The sequence below is a fragment of the Chrysemys picta genome, chromosome 2, assembly GCF_011386835.1.
Source record: "Chrysemys picta bellii isolate R12L10 chromosome 2, ASM1138683v2, whole genome shotgun sequence".
NCBI classification, from domain to species: domain Eukaryota; kingdom Metazoa; phylum Chordata; order Testudines; family Emydidae; genus Chrysemys; species Chrysemys picta.
The window spans coordinates 211,603,181-211,627,319 of NC_088792.1; the positions used below are offsets into that span (position 1 = coordinate 211,603,181).

General features: G+C 43.5%; 1 long non-coding RNA gene across 1 annotated transcript in view; it reads left to right on the forward strand.

The window, feature by feature from the left end:
- Positions 1 to 12,291: 12,291 nt before the first annotated feature.
- LOC135981698 (uncharacterized) overlaps positions 12,292 to 24,139 on the forward strand; it is a 52,758-nt gene continuing 40,910 nt past the window's right edge. The window contains exons 1-2 of the long non-coding RNA XR_010598833.1: positions 12,292 to 12,767; positions 13,643 to 13,746. This is a non-coding gene — a long non-coding RNA (uncharacterized LOC135981698). The remainder of the gene's footprint in view (positions 12,768 to 13,642; positions 13,747 to 24,139) is intronic.

Below are 24,139 nucleotides of genomic sequence, written 5' to 3' on the forward strand. Positions count from 1 at the left end.
GTGGTAAATATGTTAGAATGTGGGCAAAACCCCTAATTTTCCACCCCATTTTACTATTGGTTTAGGTAAAGGTCTTTAGACATCTGCGTGAGTGTTTTGCCTAATTTTACTTTTTCCTGGGAAGGGTCTCAAAAAGGTGTTAACTACGCATTAGCTTTAACATACAGTGTTTAACCTGTAGGTAGGTCTCTTGCATTACAGCTAAACTTACTTTTAATATAAATCTATAAATCTAATACATCAAATACTCATTTTATAAGAAAGATATATTTATACAGACAAGCAGATTAATCCTTAGGGCTACATTTGTAATATATTATTATGTTTGATCAGTACTGCAGTAGTGCTCAGACATCGCAATCAGGATCTGGGGCCATTATGCTAGGCAATGTACTAACACATAGGAAGACATGGTCCCTGCCTGAAGGCACTGACAATCTAAGAAGCTAAGGAACAAATGGAGGGTGAGGAGAGGGGAAATCAAATATTACTATTATTCATATTGCAGTAAGCCTAGGAGTCCCAGTCTTGGACCAGGCCCCCATGGTGCTAGGTGCTGTACAAACACAGAGCAAAAAAGTTTACAACACTGATGTTTTAAATACTGACATGGCATACTTTGTGAAAATAATGAATAAAAGAAAACACCTCAGTTGTTCCTGACTCTCCTTCAAACTATCTCATCTTGTAGGTATCATGGAAGAGCTGTGTTTTGTGGCAAGATTAGAAAGAGGACCGGATAGTGGCTCAGATCTATCTTATATATCTGTCTTAGACTTTTATAGTGCCACCCTTCACCATAGTACCTAAATGTTTTCCATGTAAAATCAACTGCAATAGTAAGTCCCTAAGGGACTCAGGGAATCTCTGGCACTTCTCTGAATGTGGGGATGCACTTGCATTTAACCCTATGCCATGCTCTGTTTCGATGGACTGATCACTCACTGAAGCAGCAAATAAATGACATACTTCTTCAGCTCAAGAGTCTGTCTATGCACCTGTGCGTTCTGGGTAGTGGGAAAAAGAACACTGGGGTAGTAGGCTGAATAAGATAATAACTCAGTAAATTTCCACTACATGCATCCGACGAAGTGGGTATTCACCCACAAAAGCTCATACTCCAATATGTCCGTTAGTCTATAAGGTGCCACAGGACTCTTTGCTGCTAACTCAGTGAGAAAATTTTCTCCACCAAATGTGCCTCCTAGGCCTGGTCCACACTAACCCCCCACTTCGAACTAAGATACACAACTTCAGCTACGTTAATAACCTAGCTGAAGTTGAAGTACCTTAGTTCGAACTTACCGCGGGTCCAGACGCGGCAGGCAGGCTCCCCTGTCGACTCTGCGTACTCCTCTCGCGGAGCAGGAGTACCGGCGTCGACGGCGAGCACTTCCGGGATCGATTTATTGTGTCTAGACAAGACGCGATAAATCGAACCCAGAAGTTCAATTGCTTACCGCCGGACCCAGAGGTAAGTATAGACGTACACCTAGACTCCAAGACCCAGTGAAAAGGGGAATCCAATCACACTCACTTTAATAACTACTGCAGTGAGAGGGGAATAAATCAGATTTCCCCCAGTTAATGCAAAATCTGAATGTCTCTCAAATCCCCCCCACTATCTGCAGCACACATGGTAATGGAGATGTTTGGTTTTGGGTATAAATTAGCACATTATCTCTACAGAAGGAGCCCAAATGATGATTGTTCACTAGCTGGAGAACTGCTGGCTTCTGGGAAAGTGGAAATTCAATGTCAAAAGGCTCAATTTTCCAGGTGAACAACAGGAGCCATGCCTATATGAAACAAAGCTGGCGAAAATCTGAGGTGTAGCAGATATTTGTGCCCAAGGTTACAGAGTAGAGGAAGTAAGCTGGAGATAGAAGCTGATGGAGGAGATCAAAGTTTGCACTTGTAGAGTAAACTGATGAGAGAAAGGGTGGTATATAGGGAAGTAAGAGGTGCTTGGAAGTTTGACAGGCTGTGGGAGATAGAAAGGGTTATGAGAAACAGCTATGGGAATTTAGAACTAGAAGAGCGGTGGTCATGACAGAAGATCCTGAGCTGGCTGAAAAGAGATGAAAGAGGATGACTATGAGCAGATTTTTGAGCCTGTAAGAAAAAAGACAGCATCTCTATATTTTGATCATGGGCCATATATAGACTTGCTCAGACTAGTATGAATCTGGATAACCTGTGCTTCAAAAAATCACAAGCAATCCTGTTAGCACAATAATCTAAGTTCCTTGCACAAATCTCCAAAGTTGATGGGGGGCACCGCGGGTCTATGAGGAATTACAGGACTGTCAGCGTGATGAGTGGGGGGAATTATGGGATGGTGGACATGACGAGGGATTTGGCGATGAAGCTTCAGTAGAATTCCATCACATTTCCCTCCCTCCCCACTTTGATCCCTGACAATAATCAGCAGCATCAGTGCAGAGCCAAAACCAGGGAAGGGGGCAGTAATGAATAAAGGAACTACTATTTACCACACCAATATCGCTAGCCCCTCTCCCCTCCTTTGCTGTTTCTTCCTCTCCCTTATTTCCTCAGATCAGATTTCCCCTCTTCTTCCTGCCTTTTCCCACCTCTCATCTTCTTTGTTCTCACCACCCACTTTTTTTCTTTCAGCAAAAGAACTTATTTCCTTTAAAGCTGACACACTCCACATTACTCTACTGCTAGCCTGTTGTGCTGTTCCACAGCATCTGCACTGTCCCGGTAGGATTTATTGTCAGCAATTGACAGGAGATGCTGCTTCTGATGGTGCACATGAAAAGGCAGGCAAAGCTGGAGAGAGGTTGTTAGAAAACTGCAGTTCCTTTCTCCTGGTGGGAGGACATTTCTCCTCAGTGCCTATGTGACATGACTCTGTCACTTATAGCATGTACTTCAATGTTGGTACCACAATGGTTTCCCCCTGCTCTGCAATCTTTGGCTCTTCTTCTGTCTACAGCTGTCCTTCTGGGCTGATGATGCATTGGCATAACTTTGGCATACACCTGTCATGCTGACAGCTACAGAACTGTTGCAGGAACATTGCTAGATTGGAATCACAGTGTTGACACTGACTGAGGGACCTTATTGTAATTGTAGCTGTTGTGCACCTATCAGTAGCTGCTTCTTCATGGCTTTTGTTCAGTCAAGCATGGGCAGAAAAGAAGTCGGTACCTACTAAGTCAAACTTATTAGAAGTCTATTGCTATACAGGCAAAACTGGTACTGTTGTGAGCCATATTCTACCCTGCTTCTGAATGACTCATGGAATAGCTGACATCTTCCTCCTCCTCTCCTTCCAGGCACAGGCCACTCACAAACACATTGCAGCAGCAGGATGTTGCTGATTAAGACACCGGATGTATATTTCTCCATAGATCAGCTGGGGGAGATAGCAACTGTAACTCCAAAAGCAGCAGCAAAAAGCAATTTTAGTTCTCTCTTCATGAGATCAATGGAATGTATTGCATTGAATTTTTTTTTTTTTTTTTTTTTTTTTTTTTTTTTTTTACACATTCATCTTTAAAAGTTTCCACTTGAAATGTTTAAAAAAATGCCACGTGTGCAGAATCTCCTGAGTTATCAGTAGCCCACTAAGAGTTTTCCATACTCAATGCAACCCTGATTGCTTATGCTTTAGTAGGGTCCTATATCCCACTTACTGTTAGCCATGGAAGAAGACTGACTATGAGAAATCTCTTTCCAGGCTTTCTGAAAGGGATAAGTCTAGGAAGGAATAGGATTCTCAGAGTATTAGGTTTTAACCTCTACTGTAGGAGGTCTAGCCAAGTGGCTTGTGGCACTTGTAATGCTTGCTTCTCAATTAGTTATTTATTTTTTTTCAGCCAGTGGATAACTCTGGATGTCCCTTTGGCCACTGGAAAAGCAAGGAGTAAAGATACTAGTGACCCCAATAAACTTGCTAATTTCCTTTCCTGTCAGGAGTTAAGACATCACCTCTTGACACTTGTTTATTATGGATTCTCTTTGTGCCCATTAAATTTTTTTGTTAATGTTAGAGCTATGACATCCAGAGGAAAGCCCAGAAAGTTTAAACTGAGAAACTGGATTATTATGTATTTACCACAATCCTCAAGAGCTTTAACAAGTGTACTGTGGCTCAGATATGTAGCCTTGGGTGCCCTTCTGACTCTGCAGCAGTGAAATTGTCCTTTAAGTAGATAAGCCTTTTTACTCTCAGATTTTAGGAAAAGGTCAAAGCAGAGGCCAAGGACCATAACCTTCCATTGGCAAAATATTCCCTTTTCTGGGGAATCCTAGCAATTTTTGGTAGTTTGAAAGTGTGGAAATGGTAAGTTAGGGCTGATTTAGGCCTATTCTACACTAGAAAAGCTTTGCTGGCATAGAAATACTGGCAACCCCTCTTAGTATAGATAGATACAGTTTACAGTGGTAAAAGAATGTTTTTGCCAGTATAGCTTATACCAGTTCCCTGAATAAAATAAGCATTTTTTATGCTGGTGTAACTGCATCCACACTAAGGCTTTTGCTGGTAAAACATGTATTTAAAAACTCCCCCACCCTTCTAACTGACATTGTTATACTGGCAACAACGTCTCTTGTACACTAGGCCTCAGGTCTGTTTATCCAGGAACTCCTCCTTTTTACAGTCGTCAATGTCTTTTAATCCATGCACAGGGAAAGACTGGGTCTTCGGGGAAAAAAAGAAAAGAAAAAGAGGTTTCTGTGTTGCTGACTCTCATAATTTTTTTGTGAGTCTCACACTATTTAGTGTTTTCCTTAAAACCCAGCGCCTGGAATTACCTGATAATATGAGAATCTTGGCTTTCATTTTTTTTTTAAAGTAATTTTATAGCCCTTGTGATTGTGGAGAAAAGCTTGAAAATGTGACCTGACTGTAATCTTAAGGCTTAGAAAACACAAGGCAAAGAAAAAGAAAAAGAACTTTTTTTTTTTTTTAAAGCTCACCTGATGGGGCAGCGGGGAAGGGCTGACATGATTTTGGAGCACTTGGGGTTGGAAAGACTGAGGTTTGGGGCTTACAATGAGACCATACCTCCCCAAAAGATGTGGTTGATCCATCCCCTTGAAATATTTTCAATTGGTACTACTTCGAAAGCTTCTCATTCTTGGCCTTACTCGATTACTGAATTTCTCATATATAGATTTAGTTTACCGTATTATATCGAGGTTTTCCAGTTAAAAAGAGAGGCCCAACTTTTCAGAAGTGACTAGTGATTTTGGTGTGTCACATACTTATTAGTATTTTAACTGTTGTCTTTACACAAGAAAGGTAAAGTAGGAGATGCACTTTCCCCTGGGAAACTCCTGTTACATGAAATGCACATTTTGACTTGTCCTAACTGACCACTGGGTGTCACTGTTGTTCCACAGAACTATAGCTGTAAATTACATTAGCCACGCAGAGTTTTATTATAGCAACCCATGGCCTTTGTGCAGTATAGCATTAGCATCCTTTACAGGATGCTGTTGCATTAAGTAGGCCTGACAAGTCATGCACATGAAAAAGCTTCATGTAGATGTTGTGTCATATTTTACAAGAGTGGATGAGGTAATATCTTTTATTGGACCAATTTCTGTTGGTGAGAGAGACAAGCTTTTAAGCCACACCGAGCTCTTCTTCAGGTTTGGGAAAGGCTCTCCCAGTATTACAGCAAAATGCAAGGTGGAACAGATTGTTTAGCATAAGCAGTTAGCACATATTGTAAGGGACCATTCAAGGTAGACGGCCTAACATCCTTTGCAGTCACAGGACAAAAAGAGGGGTTAGTGGGTAACAGATTGTTGTAATAAGTCATAAATCCAGTGTCTCTGTTCAGTCCATGATTTTTGGCATCTAGCAGAGTTATGAATTTAAGCTCCCAGGCTCGTCTTTTGAAAGTGTTGTGCACGTTTCTTTTGAGGATGAGGACTGATAGGTCAGACAGTAATCGCTTTGTGAAAAGTGTTCACCCACCGGTGACAGGATGTTTTTGTCTTTTATCATTTTCCTGTGAGTTCATTTGAGAGCATAGTGATTGTCTGGTTTCACGCACATAGCACACTGGGTAAGTTACACCACATGTTGTGATAGGCATGTGTAGGATCCATGGATCTTGAAAGGTGTGTTGTGTTGATCATTGTAGCAGTGGGTATATGTCTGCAGGTTTTGCATCAGTTGCTCTGGCAGGGTCTGGGTTGTATGTTCTAGTCTGTGGGAAACTTACTTCTGGTGATGAGCTTGGAGAGGTTGGGGGATTGGTTGAAGGCCAGAAGGGGGGGGGTGTTCAGGAAAGATTTCTTTCATGATGGGGTCTCCGTTGAGTATGGGTTGTAGTTAGATGATACCCCATATGGGTTTCAGTGTGGAGAGATAGGTAACAATAGGGGTGTGCGGTCAGAAGGTGTTTTATTTCTGTATTGAAGCAGGATCTCTCAAGGTATTTGGGTGGTCCATTCCATGATACAATCTACTTCTCTGGTGGAGTGTCCTTGTTTGGTGAAGGCCGTTCTGAGTGTGTTAAGGTGTATATCCCAGACTTTCTTCTCAGAGCATATTCTGTGGTATCTGAGTGCCTGGCTGTAGATAACACATTTCTTGGGATAGATACTGGATCTATGAAGGTAGGAGTGGTAATCTGTGGGTTTCTGAAGAAGAGCTCTGTGTGGCTTGAAAGCTTGTCTCTCTCACCAACAGAAGTTGGTCCAATAAAAGATCTTACCTCACCCACCTTTGTCTCTCTAATATCCTGGGACCAACATGACAACTACACTGCATATTTTACAAGTGACAGACATCTTTTGATATTGTGCCCACAATGCTGCAATATTGAGGACACAGCGGTTTCTCTCTTTTCTGAGAACTTTTTTTTAAAAACACAGAATCATAGATATGTAGGGTTGGAAGGGATCTTGAGAGATCATCAAGTCCAGCGCCCTGCGCCACTCTACCTAGCCTAGACCATCCCTGACAAGTGTTTATCCAACCTGTTCTTAAAAACGTCCAGTGACGAGGATTCCACAACCTCCCTTGGAAGCCTATTCCAGAGTTTAACTCATTAACAACACGGGAAACAAACAAAAACTTCAGGTGGGTTACAGTAGGGAAAGGAAGACAAAGTTATGCCCGGGTATGGGAAGGTAAGTTTGTGCTGGGAATTGGTTCAGCTGAGCCAGGCAGGTATTTGGCATCCAACCTGTGCATTTTAAACAGACAAAAATAGCTCAGGATCTAGGGACCAGACCTTTGGCCCAGACTGAGTCCCAGCTGTGGCACTCTAAGGGCATGTAATGCTTCACTAAAGGGACAGCTGGGTAATCTTACTATATAGCCAACTTCGCATCACTTAATCCCTCCCTGCAGGGTGCTGGGGGTGAAAAGGGACTCTGCCCATAGCACAATGAGCTCCAGTAATGCTGGACCAGTGGAGAGGGTCATCAGCTGATGAAAGTTCAAGCAGCCCAGTGGCTACTCGAACTTACTCTGGGCCCCAACCAGCCCCAGGATGGAGGAAGCAGAAAGATGGCTTAGACCCATCTTGGTCTCTTTTACCCCCCCCCCAATCACCTGTGCTTCACGTGAGTTTTGTGCAGAGGAGGATCAATTTCTAACTCTGAGAATCCCATACAATGTTTTCAGGCTTTAGGACTGTAGCGTTAGTGAAAGATTTTTCACTTCTAGTTACCAATATGTTTTTATGCTAACACTATAGGGACTGCAAGATTTGGCCTCACGTGGATTTTCATGCCCTTCACAATGCATGAAAGGGGTGTCTGTTGTATACCCACTAACCTTAATTATCCAGTTGATGCAGAAACTTCCAAAAGTGTTGCCTAGCAAAAAGAGGATAGTTAAAATACTGACAAACATTTTTATAAAAGCAGAACTAAAACATGACTCTTCAGTAAAAATCACAGAATTATTCCACATCTGAAAAAACAAACAAACATTGATCAAAATAATGTCAGCTTGTCTAGGAAAGTGGCTAAAAGTTATCCTCGTCTCAGGAGATAGTCATTCTACCTTTTGTATATAGTCCTCCACTCCCCTTTTCTCCTGCACTATGGCTCTGATTCAGCAAGGTACTTAAAAACATGGTTAATTTTAAGCAAACTGAATTAAATTCCTCTGAGTTCTTGCAAAAGAGAAGAGACTTCCCCTGAATGTCAGTAACACTGAAGTGACCTTGATTGTACTTGTATGGTAGCTATATTAAGGAGGGAGAAGAGAGGGCCGTGGTAGTGTGAGAAGTCAAAAATAGGACTAAATGGATGAAACTGGCTAAAATAAAATTAATTTGTGATATCAGAAATTAATTTTTACAATATCAATATTTAGAATGCTGGCTGGTACCTTCAGGGGTGCTAGGGGGAGTGGATCTTGTCTGGATGGCTCATGGTGCCATCTGCACAAGAAGCAAGTCTGGGTTAAAGTAGGCTGATTGCACATTGGCAAGACAGCTCTGGAGCTGCATAGGCAGCATCTTATAAAAAGGTACAGCAAGTGCCACTCCTCCGAGTGCTCCCCCTAGTACCCCTGAAGGTACCATGATTTTCACAAGCTTGATGTCTCCAGGCACTGCTGCTCAAATGACACCAGCTACTCCCTGCAATATACAGGAGGTCAGACTGATAATCTAATAGTTCTTTCTGACCTTATAGTCTATGAATCCACTCCCTTCCCAGTGTACCACTGTCTCTGAGCCAATGACTTTTCCACTGTGGATAAATACTTAAATAGTCACTGGAAGAGAGACAGAGAGAGAGAAAATGACTCTGTAGCCCAGTGGTTAGGGCACCCACCACTGAGGCTGAAACGTAGGCACCAAGGGAACTTTAACTCTGAAAACTTAGGGAGTGAGTGAGATTAGGTGACTATGGGGTCTAGTGGAAGTTTTGTGGATGGCAGTGGAGCCAAAACTGGGACTTAGGTGCTTAAACTTGAGATTCAGGTGCCTAAATATCTTTGTGGCTCTGGGTCTCATTTCCCCACATATAAAGTTTTCCTCTCCCTTGTCTATTTAGAATGTAAACTCTTTGGGAATGTGTCTTACTCTGCTTTACAGTGATTAGTCCACTGGGGTCCCTATTCTTGGTTGGAGCCTCTAGATGGGACTGTAATAATAAAAACAAACAATGAAAGGCTAGAAAAATTTACTCTCTCTTTAAATACAAGTCTAAGGGCCATATGTTCAAAACAGTCTCCAAATTTACATGCTCAAAATTGTGCACCTTTTTAAATCCACAAAAACTCAGATTTAACCACACATGTGACATTTGTAATACCTAACTGGATTGTGCAAGTGACATTCGAGTGCAGAACCTATGATTTTTTTTTCACCAAAAATCTTGGACCTGCAGAATTGGGCAGGCATGGTTAAGAGCCCCAATTGAGAGTACTTTGAAAATTTAACCCTAAATACTGTCAAGATTAAATTGAGACACTAATTAGCAAGTGTGAAGAAATGCAAAATAAAGGCTGATCTTATCCCCTCAGCTCTGCCCTCCCCTTTTTTAAAAGTCAATATGTCTGAACAAAAAAATCACGGCCCCTGCAAGCCACAGGCTCAGTAACTTTGCATTTTCTTGTATCCTGTTGGTCATGTCCCCCCACCCTCCTCTATTCATGGTGTATTTTGATTGCACGTTATTTGGGACAGGGACCTTGTCTTCTTCCTGTCTGTGTAGATGTTCACAGTAGCACAATGTTAGTGCCAGGTGCACAATATGCTTTCCTTAATTCATACCACTGCAAATCCAAAAGTACAAAAAACTTATTTACATGTAAAAATATACATCTCGTATTTACCTGACAGCCCAATTACTTAAAAATTGGGTTAAAATAGTCACTGTTAGGCAAGGACCTTCCATGCCAAACCTCAGCCCTCAGTGCATTAAAATGGCTGAGTGCAGATGCTAACATAACCTTAACTGTAGTGCATGAACACACCACTGTAATAATTCATTTAGAATGATGACACCTGAGACCTAATTTAAAAGTCCTGGATGAATACTGTTCTCACATTCAAACCCCAAGGCTGCTGCAAACATACCTAAGAAATCCTAAGAACTATAGTGAGCCTAATTGAATTGGACTTAAATGGACCATTGAGGTGGCCTCACAGAGCTCCGGGGAATTTATATTGTCTATACTGTATCAGAATCACAGCTTGAACTGAATAACTGGTTACATTCAATCATGTTACTGTAACTCAAGCTTGAGGTAAAGGGAAAACCTTTTGCTGTCAGCAAGGCTGTATGGAAAACAATTTCAAATCACTTTAAACCCAGTTGGCAACTGCTTTGCCAATTATGGAGTCCATTGGGAAAGGTACGCGCTAGGGCTCAGGACTAAATGATTTATGTCAAGCGCCCTAGTCCCCTGAGGCACATGCAAGAGCCTGCAGAGGAGGTGCTTGTGGCTAATTATTTCTCTGAAGAATACTTGAGCAAGGTAATTTGTGCTTGCAGATGAGTTGCACTGCACACTGAATAGGAGACAAGCAAAGCAGAGACTTTAGTGATATAGCTTACAGACAGATAAAAGAGAAATGAATGGGCTCATCAATCCTCAATCTCGCATGCAAAAATATAACGAGCAAACTCTCGACATTGCGCTGAAAGGAGAACTCTAGAGGCATGTAAAACGGATTCTGATCACAACATCTAATTACAGAGAGGACTGTATCTTTTAAGGGTGTGACAAAGGCTCCCTCTCCCTCAGAGATACTGGTGTAAATCCAGTCACTTCAGGCAAGTAACAGTGGTGTAAATCCCAAGTAAATGAAGCAGATACTAGCAAAATAGGTTTCTGGATTCCATGTAGACACTCCTGTTTGTGTATCCCCTCCACACACTTTTGCTGTATTTGCTCCTGTTTTCTGAAATCTCTTCCCAGGTTTATTACTGAGACCCTGTTATAATCGATGAAGCCACAGAGCTTCTGGAACATACATTTGGTTTAAGAATGGCAAGCTACAAACAAGGAAGTGTAACTTCCATTGCTTTTAGTACAACCTCTACCCACCCCTCCACTTTGAATTACTCTTTGGAAAGGGAAGAGCTACTCTCTAATTGGATATGTTTGTAGGGTAAATCTCATTACCCCTCATGAATGACTTTAGTCTGACTTCCCTCCTGATGCAAACTTCCCCAAAAATTCAAGGCTGTTCAGATCTAAGGGTTGAGTCAATCCTATTAGCAAGAGGAGCCAATTTCTAAACTGTCTCGCAGCGTGGGTGTGTTAGGGGCAAGGGTTTTTGTTTGGGTCCAGTTGTAATTGAAACACTTGTTGGAAGCCTGTATTGGCAGAACACTGGGGCCTGGATTCTCAGCTTGTGTAAATCCATATAGTGCCATTGAAATCCATAGAGCTATTCTAATTTAGACCAGCTGAGGATATGACTCTCGGTGACTTCAGGAGTAGTAGGAGTGAACATTCGAGACACATTTATAATTGTTATTTCTGGTAAGGTTTTAGCAGAGACACTGCCTGCAAAATCAGATCTGACCCTGAAGCATTCAGGCACAATTGCACACCACTCAGACATTATTAGAGGTCGTATAAGCAGTCAGGGCTGCAAAGCAGTCAGGAAAGTTCCACTCAAGTATCCCCAGCCCATAAAACACAGACAAATCAAACACATATAGCCAAACCCAAGGAGTGCCTAGAAGAGCAGGTTATTCACAAACAACAGTTATGACTTCACAGGGAGGAGGAGTGTGCAGCCAGGAACACAAAATGCAGAAAGAGTCATCAGATGGGTCATTCTGCAACAACCTGGAACAAAAAGGATTACAGCAGCATTCATATTTTCCCCTCAGCCGGTTCAATCATTCATGACAATAATATGGCTGAAGTATGAGGCTAGGGGATGACTTTGTTATCTCATGGTAAACTGATCAGCTTTGAAACAGAAACAAAACATATCCATTTGTCCATGACATCCAGGCATTTATACCGTATTCATGCAACAATCGTTATAACTCGTTTAAACTGGAATCCATTAATGTTAACCTGGTTAGCTCAGAAGGAAAACTGGACTGCAAAGGGCAATTGACTGCTGAGAGAATACACAGTGTAGAGGTAATAGGAGAAGGAATGACTCTTTAGTAAGTCTGTCCTGGACTTTCAGAGCACAGAAATTGGGAACGGTAGCAGGAACTACAAAAGACTAATGGAGTCTTGCAATAGAAGGCTCTGTAGTCCCATAGATCAGTGGTTCTCAACCAGGGGCCCGGGGCCCCCTGGGGGGACCATGAGCAGGTTTCAGGGGGGCTGCCAGGCAGGGCCAGCATTAGACTTGCTGAGGCCCAGGGTAGAAAGTTGAAGCCCCACTGCATGTGGCTGAAGCCCGGGGCCCTGAGCAAAGTAGCTTTGTAGAGGCCTCTGTGACATGGGGCCCCAGGTAACTACCCTGCCTTCTGCCCCCTAATACTAGGGTTACCATACGTCCGGATTTCCCCGGACATGTCCTCCTTTTGTGTGCTAAAAATAGCGTCCGGGGGGAATTTGTAAATCACTCACAATGTCCGGGATTAGCAGAGAGTGGCTGGGAGGGCTGCAGGGAAGTCCCGGGCTGGACTCAGGAGCAGCTGTAGAGGAGCCGGATCCGCCCTGCATTCTGAGCCAGCAGCTCCCTTGCAGTCCAGTCCAGCAACACTGTGCAGGGCCAGACCGGGTTTTGTTGTGCAGGGCCAGACCGGGTTTTGTTGTGCAGGGGAGCTCAGCCATGTGTCCGGCTCGGCTGCACAGAGCCCAACACCCTGTTCTGAGCAGCAGGGTAAGGAGGTCAGGGGGCAGGAAGGTTCTGGAGGTGGAGGTCAAGAAACGGGGGGGGCTTTTTGGGGGGAGTGGAGAAAGTTTTGGGCAGTCAGGGTACAGGTAGGGGGTAGGGTCCTGGGGGGCAGTTGGGGGGGGGTCTTAGGAGGGGGCAGTTAGGGGACAAGGAGCGGGGGGGGGTAGGGGGCTGGGAGTTCTGGGGGGGAGCTGTCAGGGGGCAGGAGTGGAGAGAGGGATCGGAGCAGTCAGGGGACAGGGAGCAGAGGGGTTTAGATGGGTTGGGAGTTCTGGGGGGGGCTGTCAGGGGGCAGGAGTGCGGAGAGGGATCGGAGCAGTCAGGGGACAGGGAGCAGAGGGGTTTAGATGGGTTGGGAGTTCTGGGGGGGGGCTGTCAGTGGGTGGGGAGTGGTTGGATGGGGCGTGGGAGTCCCAGGGGTCTGTCTGGGGGTGGGGGTGTGGATAAAGGTTGGGGCAGTCAGGGGACAAGAGGCAGGGAGGCTTAGATAGTCCTGGGGGGCAGTTAGGGGCAGGGGTCCCAGGAGGGGGTAGTCAGGGGACAAGGAACGGGGGGAGGGTTGGGAGGTCAGGGGGGGGCGGGAAGTGGGAGGGGCAGGGGCGGGGCTAGGGCGGGGCTCCTCCCGTCCTCTTTTTTGCTCGCTGAAATATGGTAACCCTACCTAATACCGGCCTTGGCTTTTATGTGAAGAAAAGCCATTATTGTGGCACAGGTGGGCCGTGGAGTTTTTATAGCATGGGGGGTGGAAGCTCAGAAAGAAAAAGGTTGAAAACTCCTGCCATAGATACTTACTGTGGAAGGAGGCAATACATCCTCATTTATGGCACGAGGCAGCTTCTAATTGTAGACTCCACCCCTAGGACTTCCCTGAAGAGAGGACACGTCTGAAGAGCCTGGTTTAAAGGCAGCTAGCTGGAATATGCTCACCGAGCAAAGTAGGACAAGGAGCATGCAGACTCAGCAGGTTAGTGGAAAAAGGTTTTTTCTCATTATTTTTATTTGTCATTGTGCTGATCCCCTCCTCACTGATTCTTTTTAGGTATACACATCATCAGGCATTACATCAAAAACAAATCCCTGTCACAGCAGCTCTAGGCTAATTCTTCCCACTCTCTTCTGTTGAGAAAACCCCTGTTCTCTGTCACAGCCCACATCCTCCTCCTTTTTCTTCCAAAAAAGGAAAAACAGAAAACTTCTTCAATACTTTCCACCTCCCTGCCCCCATAAAGGAAATGTATACCTGTATTTTGCAGATCTCTTAAGTATTTCTTTTGATTTTTTTATTCTTCCCAATCCCTTTTTATCCTCTTTCCTTTTGCATGTCCACATCTTGCTGATCACAGGGGTCAAACAGATTGGAAACACATGTGCCAGCAAAGTGAATTGACCTTTGATCTCTAGCTATTCCTCCATGGGAACATTAAATTTTTTCTGACCAAAAGTATTTTTTTTAAAGTGGAATGCTCTTTGCCTGGGGCAAATTGCAAGGAAGAACATCAGATGGGTTTTTATTTTACTACTTTGTAGAAAAGTATATTCATCATTTTTGCTTTAAATCTGGAATTTTTTAAACACAAGCCTGGGATTTTCTCTTTATCTGCAGCGCTAATTGTGGCTCCTGTGCAAAAGCAAAATAAAATAAAATAAAATGAGCCAAGTGTTGAGCTTGATTGAACTGGTATTAAACACAAATGATTGGGAGGCAGAAAAGTTTTCAACATCCCAGGTCCACCTACTACTACTTCTGTTGAGAAATTAAATGGACCATATAATTCTCCCCTCAAAATGTTACAGGTATGGATCACATGACCCCTGTCTAAAAAATTGTTTGTAAAGCACTTTGGGATCCGTATGGTAAAGTTGATGTGAGCTTTGCATTATTATTGCTATTAATAAAACTGCAGCTATAGTTCTTTACCTTAAACTGGAGTTTCTGCATATTAACTGAAGGCTCCCAGTGCCCTGTGATACAACCCAACAGTTTTAGATTCTGATCATTCTGGAGGTCTCACCCATGAGGTTTCTAAGCAGGTCCCTATACCTTTTGGAGACATTTTCTTAACTTCCATCATGTCTACTCATGCATATTCCTCATACACATGGCTGGCCTAATTGTTGTTATAATATCAAAAGAACTGAAAATATATCTGTCACAGGCTGGCTGGACCTTTAAGGCAAGGTGGGCTCAGCTTTGTCTGTAACCTACTAGCTAGTCCCTATCTGATGGCAACCATAATAATTACTGACCCCAGCTGTGAAAGGGTCAGGGAAAGACCATATAAACAGAGTGGTGGACTTAATGGAAAAGACACGGGGGGGTTGGAGGTATTTCATAGGAAGGGCCTGGAAGATGAAGAGGAGCGGGGGCAGAGATAGGCCATCCAAAGAGCATGGAAGCTGCCAGAGTCCCTGAGGAGGGGAGACACTGTTGGTTGGAAGCAGTGTAAGAGCAGCTTTGCAGGGGTCAGGAGAAGGGAGTGATAACTTGAGTGGAGCCTGAGGGGGCAGAAGAATAATTAATCGGAGTGTTTATTTTTGACTTCTAGTTAGACCTGGAAGGGGGCTAAACTGAAGAGGTGACCTGTCTGGAGGGCCAGGCTAGCAAAGGCTCAGACAGAGACAGGCCATTGCAGGGGCAAGGACATAGTCAGTAGGGGGTGCAAGAGGTAAAGCTCCCTGCAATGCCAGTCCAGGCATGGGGGTGTGTGCTAGAGGGGAGGAGGTGCTATATCAATATCCAAAACTTTACAAATGGTCATGTTTGGCCTATGGGATCTTTGTTGTTAGCTACATCACCATTCAGATCATGCCATCTCTGAGTTTAGTTAGAAGACTGAATTCAACAAAACATGACAACCTAACATGGGAGAGCCAGAATATATGTCAGAACCTGATAAACCAACATCACAGATGGTATCTGCATGGGCATCGCCATTCATCTTGCATGGCCCACCCATTCTTCTTAAGATACACACTGCTGGAAAGAACACTGTTCCCTCTGAAGCCTGATATTATGAATCCCTTTATATCTGGGTCTTGGTTCTACTTTTTCACTTTGCTTCCTGCTAATATATGCTGTCAGCACAAATGACTATTCATAAAAAAATTAATTCTGGAAGTGTTAATCATTGTTTGTCAGAAGTCAATCCAGCTTCTTATTTTTCCATTTAAAAAGTTTCAGTCATCCAATCAGGAAGCAGAAATAATACCATGTGACTTAGGTGACCAGTCACACAACATGAATAACAAATACCTAGTAGTCCAAGTGAACAGTTGAGCAGCACATACACTGGTATTTTTGCACATGAGCTATTTGGCAAATCCTTATGAATAACCAGTACATTGGTAGGAATCAGAACGAGTTGACTAACAATTCACAAATAGACAAAAAAGGGCTACATTAGTGAGATTACTTGTTCTCCATGAGTAATTTGACCAGTTTTAAATGATGGGGATCAAAGGGGGCAGTGAGCAGCCTCTCTATATGCATGCTTATGTCAAAAAAATAATCACAGAATACCTGATCTCTTTGCCATATTAACATATGCTCCATCCCTTGGAGATAGGGGTTTTGTACAGGTGTGTGAGGAGCACAATTTAGGGCATAGAATATTAGGATTGGAAGAGACCTCAGGAGGTCATTTAGTCCAATCCCCTGCTCAAAGCAGGACCAACACCAACTAAATCATCCCAGCCAGGGATTTGTCAAGCCAGGCCTTAAAAACCTCTAAGGATGGAGATTCCACCACCTCCCTGGGTAACCCATTCCAGTGCTACCAGAATTTTTTTTTTTTTTTGGCATCTGTCAGCACTGCCCAATGTGTATAGATGTTTTTTAGTGAAAACTGCTTCAGGTCTGACTTGTTCATCAATCACTAATGTTTACAGTACACAAACTGGAGGACTTTGCAGCTCTTTCATGAATGCAGTCAGGTTTCAACAACAATGTGTCAATTAGATCCTCTGCACTGGAGCTAGTTAAATACAGTAAAAATAGGGTTCATGGACATTTATGTGAATGCCAAATAACTGTCCAGGTCAGCTATGTTTGTGTCCCTTTTTTATTCCTGTTTGCTAACATTCCAACAAATAGGTTTTCGTCCCCATTGTTTCTGCCTAGGGTGTTATATTACTGCCCATTCCCGTAGTATCTGAGTGTCTTCCATTAGACAAACTGCTCCAGCTTTTTTTCTGCTTTTTTCTAACTTTCCAGAAGATGGTAGTATTGAAATAACATATGCTGAGGGTATGTGTATACTACAATTAAAAACCCGTGGCTGGCTCATGCTAAAATCTCAAACTTTTAGGGTTCACAAACATTTGCATAAATGAACATACCAGTTGTGCAAGTACTTGTGGGCAACAAATCACATGACATGTAACAGGGGAACGAACACACCATGTTGATTTGTGAAAATATCCACAAGCCAAATTTTGTATTTCTCAACTAGCTCTACCATAAACTTCCCTGAAATCTTTCTAGGCCCTTCCTTTGTGGAATTAGCATGCTCAGAAAAAGGAAACTTGCTGTATTTTCTCCTGGGCCTTATACCGCTGCCCATTACCATAGTATCTGAGTGCCTTCCACATACCATCAATCGCAACAGTAAAGTCCTTAGTAAGTTTCATGGAGTCTCTAATCTAGGGTTACCATACATCCGGATTTTCCCGGACATGTCCGGCTTTTTGGGCTCCAAATCCCCGTCCGGGGGGAAAGCCCAAAAAGCCAGACATGTCCGGGAAAATCGGGGGGCCGGGCCGGGGGCCAGGCCGGGCCGGGCCGGCGGAGCAGGGCCGGACCGGGCCTGGGGCTCCGGGGCTGGGCCGGGGGCTCCGGGGCCGGCCGGCGGTGCGGTGCCTGGCCGGGGGCTCCAGGGCCGGGCCGGGGGGCTCGGGGGCTCCGGCGGGGCTGGGCTCGGGGGCTCCGGCGGGGGCTCGGGGGCTCCGGCAGTGCCAGGCCGGGCTGGGGACCGGGGGCCGGGCTGGGGACCGGCGGTGCGGTGCCGGGGGCCTGGGGGCCGGGCCGGGCACCGCAGTGCTGGGCGGGCCGGGGGTGGTCGGCCGGGGGCCGGGCCTGGGGCCGGCACCCCAGGGCCGGGGCCGGCCGGGGCCAGCCTAGGCCGCGCCTCCTCCCCCCACACTCCCCCTTACCTGCTTCAGGCTTCCCGCGACTCAAATGTTCGCGGGAAGCAGGGGAGGGGGCGGAGACTTTGGGGAGGGGGCGGAGTTGGGGCGGGGGCCCGTGGAGTGTCCTCCTTTGGGAGGCACAAAATATGGTAACCCTACTAATACCCCTCCCTTCTTGGAGTCAAAACTTTGCTTGAAGTAGGATTTTTTGTTTTGACATTTTTTTTTGAAGATTTATTTAGCTGGTAGGGTTTAGCGGTAAAAGAAGTGTCAGTGTCGGGAGCATATTTTTTATGGTGGAAAGGCAAAGAAGAAGGTTTTTCAGAATTTCCTAATGATGGTCAGAATCTGGATACATCAAATCCGTCTTCAGGAAATCCACTGTGCAGCCAAATGCCCTTGACCAAGAATGTTTTGTACTGTCAGTGTGACTGCATTCCACAGATTTAGGGGTTATGTGCCTTTATTATTTAGGGGCTTATACCCACTTACCATTTGGGCAGCTGGTGGGCTATGATCACTACTTATCATGCTGTTATCATCCCATTGTTACCTGCTGCTATTCCATGTGTTTGTTATATCTACCTGTTGGTTTTCATTTTATATTTAGACTGCAAGCTCTTTGAGGCATGAACAATCTCTTTGTGATGTGTTTGCTGTGTCTGGCACAATGGGGCCCTGATCCCTAGTTGGAGCTGCTCGGCACTACCACAATACAAATAATAAATAATACTTGACTCTTTTGCTCTTCCCTGTGTTACAGATTGGATGGGAGTATAGGGCCCTCAAGTGTTCCAGACAATAGGATTATGCAGGCACATTTTTGCTAGAGAACTTTAAAACTACCATACAGTGAAAAATTAGAGGATCTACTGGCAATCCGATTATAATCTATAAACATAATCTAAATCATGACATGGAGACACTGATTAGATATGACCTAACTGGACAAATAATCAATATTGGATTTATTTCAGCTTTCTGTTTACAAAATGGATTGGTGACAATGGAGAACTTCCTCTGGGAATACACAGTGGAAAAGATACCAGTGAGCAACTACATAGGCCACTTGAGGTCACTATTGCTTGATAATGTACAATACAACGGGAAGACTATAGCAGGGAGGGAGTTTTACAAAAGAAGAATCTTATAAAAGGTTTAGAGATGGCATCTGGCCCTCTCATTTAAACAGAATGAGAAGAATACACTGTTTAGGGATGCACACAACTTCTGCTTCCATGCAGTTAACGCCGCTGGCTAGTGGGTAGCACTGTTGCTTTTTGTACTCACAGTTGAAAGTGAAATAATTCAAAAACACAGCACTACAGAAACTATACATTTGCCCCACATCTCTCATAGCCCTGTGAAAGGTCTAGCTGAATTACACAAAGAGCGGGTCAGATCCTGCAGCCCATGCTACATGATTAATCCCATTATTTTAATGTAAGGCAAGTAGGATTAGGCCCAGAAAGGTGGCTAGAAAACAGATTAAGTTATGTCCATATAACATGAGGCTATCTCATTATTCAGGTGACTTTAGGGAACATAGCACTAGATTTCTATATTAAAAGGTTAGGATCTCACCTGCGTAAATAATGAAAGGAATGTTTATATTTGGTTACTGCAGAGACCTCACCATTCAGAGATCTTGTCAGTGGCAGTTGAACAGGTAAATAATTTATCAAAGTCCATGGTGAATAAATATATAATACTCCTACCCACATAACTTCATCCAAGTCCCATGGAGCCCTGCAATGAGTTTCTTCTCCTTTGGAGTGGTCTGAGATTACTAAATAATTCAGTACCTTCTCTCTTGGCTGTGATAGGATGTATAGCTTTTAACTACCTCAAAGAGCTTTTTGTTCCTTATGAAGCTAAGATGGTCACTCTTGTGACTCTGTCTTCTGGAAATCTGGCTGTTTAACATTATCTAAAGGTGGGCGGGGACTCTGATGCATGAAATGCCAACGTCTATAAAAATGCAAGTCTCTCCTATTAAAATGATTTAAAAATACAGGCTATTTTGATGTCTCTCACCCATGTTCTTCCATTTACTGGGAGTTCTGTGAATCTTCCATTGTGTGACTGGAGTTAGAATTATTTTGTGGCTACTTTAGTAAATATGTTTTGTTTTCTGGGTAGCCTTTGTCTTCGTCTTTTAGGTTTAATATTAAATCACTTTGCACTGACTCCTGGCCCTCTTCCCTGTGCAGCCCTGACAGTTCTATCTAAGGTAGTTATAAGACCTCCTTTAGCATAATATCTGAGCACCTCACAGTCTAATATCTTTTTCCTCTCTTCACCCTGGTGAGGTCAGAATGTGCTAGTGTCTTCGTTTTACTGATGGGAAACTGAGGCAGAGGATATGTCCACCCTGTAATTAAACACCTGCAGCTGGCCCATGTCCGCTGACACGGGCTTGTGGTGCTTGGGCTGTGGGGCTGTTTCATTGCTATCTAGACTTCTGGACTTGGGCTGGAGCCCGAGCTTTGGGAACGCAGGGTCCTAGAGTTCCTGAACCCGGAAGCCTATACAGCAATGAAATAGCCCCACAGCCTGATCCCCATGAGCCCAAGTCAGTTGGTACGGGCCAGCTGCGGGTTTTTCTTTGCTGTGTAGACATACCCTATGCATAAGCCAGTGGCTCTCAAGCTTTCCAGAACTACTGTACCTCTTTCAGGAATCTGATTTGCCTTAGTACCCCAAGTTTCACCTCACTTTAAAAACTACTTGCTTACAAAATCAGACATAAAAATACAAAAGTGTCACAGCCACACTATTACTGAAACATTGCTGACTTTCTTCATTTTATAATTATAAAATAAATCAATTGGAATATAAATATTGTACTTACCTTTCAGTGTATAGTATATAGAGCAGTATAAACAAGTCATTTTCTTTATGAAATGTTAGTTTGTACTGACTTCACTAGTGCTTTTTATGTAGCCTGTTGTAAAACTAGGCAAATTTCCAGATGAGTTGATGTATCCCCTGTAAGACCTCTGCGCACCCCCTCAGGGGTACACATATCCCTGATTGAGAACTACTGCCCTAGGCAGTCAAGAATGGGGAGGATAAAGAATTCCCTGACCCTCCTAACTCCATCTGCCTCCTCCGCCTCCCAGAAGATACTAAGTATGATTGAAGGGGGCTGTTAAGGGATCTGCTCTCCTCTTGCCCCTCTCACTTTCCTTATGGAAAACCCCATAGAGGTTACTACAGTCCCTAGTGCTCTCTCTGCAGGCTGCAAGGAGAGCGAATAAGCTCCTCACCCCTTTGAGCAGCTTTATGCCTTTCTGCCCTTTTAATGAGCAGTGGTGGACCTGTTACAAGTGGAGGAGCTGGTTTATGTGTCCCCTACTCGTGCTTAACAGGCCGACATTTAGCCGTTAGTAAGTATTTCAGCTAGGAAGGTTTATCATTGAACTGGGTGCCACTGTGCCATAGAATCTGCAGGATGTTTAAAAAATGACTCAATACAACCATGTTTTAACACTAAATCTGGCCCTTTGATTGCAAACCAAGCACTATGTCTTCATATGTCTATGTACAGTAGCCCAGATCCTGATTGGTGCATCTGACCGCTATCATAATGTAAATCATAAGGACAAGATTGATCCACCCTTACTCATGGTGAGTAGTACCTTACTCTGAAAGCAATCCTATTGCTTTCAATGGAACTGCTCTTGGAGAGTGATACTGTTCAACCCATGTAAGGGTAGTATAATCTGACTATCTCATAAGAATAGTGTGAGTTTCTAATAAAAATGTGGCAGGCAATGCAGACAGGCATGAAAAACTCAGTTATGGAATAGTGCTGTACATATTATAGAGACTATCGCTTCTTTAGCATTTTTAAACGACCCTATTGAATTGTGTAGCATTCTTGATTAAATTCTGCAGATTTAAAAATTCCATAGGAAGGATCGCACTATATTAAACTTAACTGTAGGGTTTTATAGAGTCATTTCTATAGACTCCCTCTTTCATTTTTCTTTTCCATAAGGAAAGTCATAAAACTCTAATTTATGTTACTGATAGCCAAGTCTCAGGGCCTGCTTTTGAGTATGTCGAGACTTGGAGCTGGGGCTGTGAGTCTAAATGTACTAGCGCTCGCTCGCATTGAGCTAGCGCACTAAAAATAGCAGTGTAATTGGGGTAGCCAGGGCACGGGCTAACCGCCTCAACCTCCTGGGTACGTACTTGGCATGCCTAGTCTGTGCTACTGCCCATGCTATGCCTGCTACACTACCATTTTTAGCATGCTAGCTCAAGGAGAGCTAGGGCAAGTGTGTCTATGTGAGCTGGGAATCACACCCCCAGCTCCAAGTGTGGATGTAGCCTAGTCCTCTCCTCTCTTACTCATGCTGAGTAAATTGGCCTTCAGTTTGCTCAGTCCTTACTCAGGCAAACTCCAGTAAAGACCCGAGGATATAGCAGTAGAGTTAGTGAGCGAGAACTAGAATAAACTTTAATGATCTATAGTCGTGTCTTCAACTTCTCTCCTGGTCTGATATAATTTAAATCAATACTAAGAAACCCTTTTTAGCATTTCGCAAACCAGCTTGTCATTTTACCATTAACTTAGGCATTCCTGTGTGGTCACCCATTTCAGCACCATTTTTGGTGACCCTAGAATAAATGGTCAGTGATAAACAGGGATAATAGGTTACAAAACGGGGGTGGCAAGAAGGGGGTATTAATAAGGTAAGATTTTTAATTAATTTTCCAAGTTAATTAAAATGTCCAAAAGCACAATAAAACTGCAGAAAATCTGGCAAGGGAATGGCAGCCTGTCTGATTAATGCAAGTCAGCTGTCTTCTGAGGGTAATAGTAATAATGATGAGATTATGGATATGGAAGAACCTGCTAAAGAGATATGAGATGCATGTGGAATACAAACTGTGTCCTAGTTACTATTTTATGGTGCACAATGGATCTTATTAAGGAGGAGTAGCAGTAAGAATTACCACTGAATTGCTCAATAAAAAGTATTGTGTAATTAACAGTGCTGCACCAGCAGCTGGAGTGCTACCTCCCATTGATATTCCAGAGCTTCCATTTACTTTCAGTTTTTAACTAAAGTATGTGGGCTTCAACTGCTTTTGCAGACAGCTATGCCACATTTCCTTGTTAATGATAACACTCGAGAAAAGGGAGATAAGTACTGTAGCCCCTCACATGGAATATAGAGCTCAGGAGATACTTTAAAAGGCCTACACAAGTGAGAATGATACTTAACATCTTAGTAATTATAATAATAATAAAAATAAAAATAACATCAACAATAATTGTAGGAGATAATACTTCCTTTCTTATATCCTTTGTCTGCCTTGTCTATTTGGGCCCTGGTTTAGCAAGCACCTGCTTAACTCTAAGCAGGTGAGTAGTCCCATTGAGTCAATGGGAATGGTCACATGCCTACAAACCTTGCTGATTAGGGGACATTGAAGGTAAGTTCTTCAAGGCAAAGACTCTCTTACTGTGTGTGTGTAGTGCCTGGCACAATGGGGTTCCAATCTTGGTTAGCGTTTTTGGGCACTACCATAATGTACATATGTGATATTATAGTATCCAGCCAGAAACAGAAGGGCTGAAATAATGCAAGAAAGGGTGCTCCTATAGTATTTCTGGCCTGACTGGAAGTAGGAAGGACTGGAAATCTCACAAAAAGCCAGTTATAATAATTCCAGCCCAGTTTTGCAGACCAAAGAGCTTTGGGCAGTTCAGTTATGTTTCAGAGAGGCATCCAGACTGTTGGAGGATGGTTTAAACCAAACGTTCCAATCCTTTGAGGGTCATCCTTCACTACTTATGAGAGTGAGTCAAAGGTTTGATGTAAATCCATACTCCTCAATATTTAGATCCAAAGCTTTGGTTCAACCCATTATATGGATAAGGGCAGAACAAAATTCAGATTTGAACTTTGTCACAGTTTTTGAGTGTATGGAGCCAGAGTTTTAGTTGAGGCCTGCTGGTAATGAAATCCTTGCTTTTATTAGCTTATTTTCTGTGCTCCTGGCTAGGTTATACTACGTCCCAAGTTCATTTTATTCAAGTTTCTTTGAGTCAAGAGTGACATTCTTAATTCCAACTTCACTGTTTACCCGGGCTGCTCTTAAAACTGAAAATAGTATCTTGAGGATTTTAGTCTCGGTGAAATAATAAAATAAAGGCATTCTGTCTTGAATTTTGAGTAGGCTGCACCAGCATACACAAGAGAAATCCT